Genomic DNA, 5,894 nt, shown 5'->3' with positions numbered 1-5,894 from the left:
ATTCCCAAGTCATGGCAACCCTTCAGAATTCTCTGAGAGGTGCCCATACTGTGCTACTGAGCAATATCACCCAGACACACCAACCTCCTGTCTGATTCCTCGCTTCCCTTCAGGAGTTCCTTTCCCCTTTCCTCCTGAAGGTAGCTCCGTGCCGTTCCTTCAGGAAGTTGTCTTGCTGTGAGGGACTTCGTCCTTGAACGCAACCTATCTCACTGCTGCTCAAATAAACCCCATTGGGCGCTACTGCCCCCTAGAGGTCATATCTTTTCCTTGCCGAGCCTTGAAATCGCTCAAGCTCACTGCCAGGTGTAAAAAGGGTTGTTAAAAAATACAGATTGCGTTTACTAGCCATGGCGCTGGCCAGCGTGTTGGGAGAGGCCGCTACCGGTGAACGGGCTCGGGTTTTTCGGACTCGGGGGTCTTGCGGATCTGCTGGACCTGGGTCCAGGGAGTCCCAGCGATGGGCTGAGCCTGGCCGCGCCCAACTGACGTGTCGCGGAGGAGCTGAGAATCGAAATGCTTCATGGAACCACTACCCTGGCCTTCAAGTTTCAACATGGAGTCATTGTTGCAGCGGACTCTCGGGCCACAGCTGGTGCTATATAGCCTCCCAGACAGTAAAGAAGGTGATAGAGATCAGTCCCTACCTGCTGGGCACCATGGCTGGGGGCGCAGCGGACTGCAGCTTCTGGGAGAGGCTGTTGGCTCAGCAATGTCGCATCTATGAGCTTCGAAACAAGGAACGCATCTCGGTAGCAGCTGCCTCCAAGCTGCTTGCCAACATGGTATATCAGTATAAAGGCATGGGGCTGTCCATGGGCACCATGATCTGTGGCTGGGATAAGAGAGGCCCTGGCCTCTACTATGTGAACAGTGAAGGAAACCGGATCTCGGGGGCCACCTTCTCTGTAGGTTCTGGCTCTGTGTATGCTTATGGGGTCATGGATCGGGGTTACTCCTATGACCTAGAGGTGGAACAGGCCTATGATCTGGCCCGTCGAGCCATCTACCAAGCCACCTATAGAGATGCCTACTCAGGAGGTGCAGTCAACCTCTACCATGTCTGGGAGGATGGCTGGATCCGAGTCTCCAGTGACAATGTAGCTGATCTACATGAGAAATACAGTGGTTCTACCCCTTGAAGGAGGGTGGATGTGGCTGCTTGCATTTCATGGGGGGACCATTGCTGGTAATGTGGATATAGCTCCCTATCCTCTAGTGGAAGGGTCCTCAATTGTATTGATAATTTTTTTAAGCTCTGGTGCCGTTGACCTCTATGTGTTACTAGTTGTTAATGACCTGCTGCAGAGGTGATTTTACTTTCTTGGATGTTAACATTACACTACTCGACCTCAAAAAAAAAAAAAATATGGATTGCTTGGGACCTTCTGCGATATGAAGTGTTCTAAAAATCATGGCTTTGGCTAACGCTACCCAAGGTGTCTTTCCTATACGTCTGGAAGTTGTAGTGGAGGCACTTAGGTACCACCCAGATAACCCTTCAAAACTGAAGCCCCGCGAGTCGAAGTAAGGCCTCGTGAGAGCTCGCAGCTGTCAGCCCTGTGGGGGAGTTGTCCTTGATTGAAGCCAGGAGAGCACGCTTACTCAAGGTTGGGCCGTTTTTTCCATAGGCGGACCGTATCCATTGTCTGCTTGACGCACGGATATAAAGTCTTGATTGCAACACTTCAATTTACGACTACTTTGAAGAGCCTGTCTAGTTTCAGACCATCACATGAGGTCAGCTAAGACTTTTTGTGTGTGTGTGATTGAACAGCCCACCCTCTGCTTAATCCCACTTCACTCACTCTCCCCACAGGTGTTGCTCCTGAAAGCACTCCTTAATAATCTTCCTGGGAATTAATCTCCTTTTCCATATATGCTCCCTGACATTTAGCAGTGTTAGTTAAGCTAATTCTGAGTGGCAGACCAAGAAGTATTTTTAAAATTTCTTCTTTTTCTTTCTTTTTTGGGGGGAGGGGGTTTGTTGACAATGTTACATTAGTTTAGGTGTACAACATAGTGATTCAACAACTATGTTTTGCTCTGCTCACAAGTGTAGCTACCATCTGTCACCATACAGCGCTCTTAAAATATTGACTGTATTCCCTGTGCTGTGCCTTTCATTCCCCTGACTTATTCGTTCCATAACTGAAAGCCTGTACCTCCCAGTCCCCTTCAGCCATTTTGCCCATTCCCCCAACCCCTCCCCTCTGGCAACCATCATTTCTCTGTATTTACGAGTCTATTTCTGCTTTTTGTTTATTCATATGTTTTGTTTTTTAAATACCACATATAAGTGAAACCATATGGTATTTGTCTAAAATTTATCATTTATCAGTGTTTTACAGTTTTATTTATAACAGTATTGTTTATTGGGTAAAAGCCCAGATCCTGAGGCTAGACAGTGCATTCAAGCCCAGCTTCACTACTTTATATCTGATTACTTCAGACAAACTGCTGAAACTTATAAGCCCTCAGTTTATTGTCTTTAAAATAAAAATAATACCTACTGCAGACAGTTCTTTGAGGATGGAATCAATATTTTTATGGTGCTTAGAAGAGTACCTAACATATGAGCTCAATGTACATGTTTATTTAAGTAAAACAAGCACGCAAAAATAAAATTAGCCAGCAATGTATGTATAAAATTATTAGATACAAAGGAATAACATTTTATAATTCAGATATTTATGTAATGGACCTGGATTTATTTAATTATGGAATAGCTGGGGTGCCATTCAAGGGCATTATTTATATTAGGGATGTGATTCATGGAATCATAATTAGTGTTAGTTAAATGGGAAAGCAATGTTTGACTTTTTAATTGTTTATTCAGTTGGTCATTAGACCTATAGAAGAGCACTGTGTGTGCAAAATCGTAGGTATCTCAATAGTAAGGTCATGGCCAGTGTTTCCACCAGCTATTGCTACAAATATGCTGCAAAACGAACCACCTCAGAACTGTGATTTAGAGTAAGAGTACACTAACCCACATGTGTAGGTTAGCTGGGGTTTAGATAATCGAGGTTGGGCTTTTTGTGTCCTGAGAATCCACAGAAATAAAAAACTCAAGTCAACATTTAATATTACAGAATGGATGTTTCATACTTTTCTACTTATCTCGTATAAGGGAAATAATGAATACATTTTATAAAACTAAAAAAATCCATTCTAAGATTTCTCTTTTTTGGCTGGGTGCAACCACTCATGACTTATTGTTGCTGAACTGTGGTAGCTAAAATGGGTGTCCTTTCCTATAGCAACTGGGTAGGTACTGGGACCACTTCCTCCTTGATAAAAGTAGACAGAGTCTTTATTGAGTTATATTTATCTTTTTATCACATGTAAATGCTGCTCCAATATTTACTGTAAATTTTTTTTTTAAAGATTTTATTTATTCATTTGAGACACACAGATACAGAGAGAGAGAGCATGAGCAGTGGGAGAGGCAGAGGGAGAGGGAGAAGCAGACTCCCTGCTGAACCAGGAGCCCGATGTGGGGCTCGATCCCAGGACCCTGGGATCATGACCTGAGCCGAAGGCAGACGCTTAACCATCTGAGCCACCCAGGCACCCCTATTTACTGTAAATTCTAACACAAGGAAACCTGATAGGAGGAAAAGAGTAAATGGCATATTCATCTTGTATCCAAGAGTGCAATTCCTGGGCACGTTAGCAAACTCTCCACATATGACATTGGTTTATTTGTGAGAATGGGATTTTGAGAATGCTAATAAGCTCATATATAGGGGTGCCTGGGTGGCTCAGTCAGTTAAGCACCTGCCTTCGGCTCAGGTCATGATCCCATTTTTCTAATGTGGTAACTCTGGGTGGCTGCTGGATGGCTCCTGGATGGGGGCTGGTCACCAGAAAGACCAAGCCATGATTACAAGCTTGGAATTTTCAGCCTCATGCCCCCCAGTCCTCCAGAGAGGGCAGAGGGACTGAAAACAGAGTTAATAATTGATCATGCCTCCATGGGGAAGCCTCCATAAAAATCCCGATAGTAGGAGGCTTGGGGAGCTTCCAGGTGGGTGAACACATCCACACAGGGAAGGTGATGTACCCCAACTCTGCAGGGACAGAAAGCTCATTTGCCTGTGACCCTTCCAGAAGTGTCAGAAGTGAAGTGTCCTGTGTGAGGGTAAAGAAAGACTCATTGGAAAGAAACACAATAGGAAAAACCTGAGGTTTTTTACTTTACACCAGGACTCAGTCTTGGGATATCTTATCTTCTCAATCTACAGCTGTATCTTCGGTGATCTCATCAAGCCTTGTGGCTTATATCATCCATGTGCTAGTGATTCTCAAATTATTTTTCTCAGCCTACACACATTTCCTAAATTTGGAATTAAAAATAAAGTGGCCTACACATGATCTCTTTGTATATCTAATAAGAACCTCAGAAGGTAACTTAAACCAAACTGCTCTGTCTCTAAACTGCCTCCTCCTATATTCTTCCCTATCTCATTCTTTTCCCCTTAACTAATCTGTCAACAAATCCTGATGACTCATATTTTCAAAATCAACCCCAGATCACCTTTTTCATCCCACCACATCTATTCCTACCACCCTCATCTGAGCTACCATTTCATGGCTCACCGATAGCTTCCTAACTGCTGCTTCTGCTTTTCCTCCAAACTGTATTCCACCAACTGCAATCAGAGGGAAACTGGAGAAACTCAGGTCACATCAGATCTCTCCTCTGCTCCATGCCCTCTCATGACTTCCTGTCTCATTATGAGTACACCCCAAAATGACCTCTAAATTCCTATGCCATTAACCCAGTGGTGAGTAACATTTAATATTGTGTGTGGCTGCCTGATAGAAAGCACAGGAAGGTCTCTCAGATAATTGCCATGAAAGTTTATTAAATACTGTTGGCATCTGAGCGTGGATTTCAGATGTTTTATAAAATTTTCCTTCCCATTATATCTAATGACCAATTTTCCACCCAACTGAGCTCAGGTTCCAATCATACAGATTTCTAATTATGATTTACAGCATAAAGCAGGTGCGTTTCCTAGCTAATAAGTGAAGCTGCTGATTTTATTGTGAAGCACAAAGCAATAGCGTTACGCAAAGATGTATGGATGCCTGCCCTTCAGAAAAACCTATACTCTGAAATTTAGACTACTTATACCAGCAGAATATTTTTTTATGAAGAGAACAAAAATTGAACCTATTAAAATAGTTTATAAATAACATCTGGGTTTATGAAATGAATCCTAAGCCCCAGTGCAGTTTCTCTTTTATATCATTTTATGCAGTTTGCTTAGCTTCAGAAATACAGGTAAATATATTGTAACAACATAAAATACCTGCTTAAGAGATTATAGAATATTGGGCTTACAAGTAGTTTGGTAGATGTATGCACAGATAAGTAGGCTAGAGGGAGAGAAAGGGAAATATATACATAGGCAAATTGTGCTTGATGACCTTTTCATGGCAGATGGTTTTCCTTTCGTAAAATTTGCTATAGTAAAATTTCTTACAGTGAATTGAAATCTAGATCACTCCTAGTGATACCCAACGCCCCCTTTACTTCTCAGTGTCAGCTGATACTGTTCCTTATTTTACTAAGAATATAGTGGCACATCAAATTGGTCCTTCCGTTACATCCACCATCCTAATTTTATTTGTATTCATGGGCTTTGCCTTTCCTCCCTTTCTATGAAAACAATGAACAACTCTCTTTGCTCTTTTGGCGAGGCCCTCACTAATTCACTGAATCCCACACCTTCTCAATGACATAGAGCCCTCCAGGAGTTCTCCCCTTTGTCTTCTGTATAATGAATTAGTTCCTCTTTGTTGCATGATTTCTATCAACATAACACATGTTATAATTGCTCGCCATGTCAAAGGGCATGCCTCCCTTTACCCTTTATCCC

General features: G+C 42.8%; 1 pseudogene across 1 annotated transcript; it reads left to right on the top strand.

The window, feature by feature from the left end:
* The first annotated feature begins 350 nt into the window (after positions 1-350).
* LOC118008828 lies at positions 351-1,368 on the top strand (annotated as a pseudogene). Its single transcript, XR_004678754.1, has one exon. The product of XR_004678754.1 is annotated as a proteasome subunit beta type-5-like (transcript).
* Positions 1,369-5,894: the final 4,526 nt, after the last annotated feature.

This window comes from Mirounga leonina, unplaced genomic scaffold (genome assembly GCF_011800145.1).
Source record: "Mirounga leonina isolate KUSES-001 unplaced genomic scaffold, KU_Mleo_1.0 Mir_101609, whole genome shotgun sequence".
NCBI lineage: Eukaryota > Metazoa > Chordata > Mammalia > Carnivora > Phocidae > Mirounga > Mirounga leonina.
Note: the sequence above shows the minus strand (reverse complement) of the source record. Positions and strands in the feature narration are given on the sequence as shown.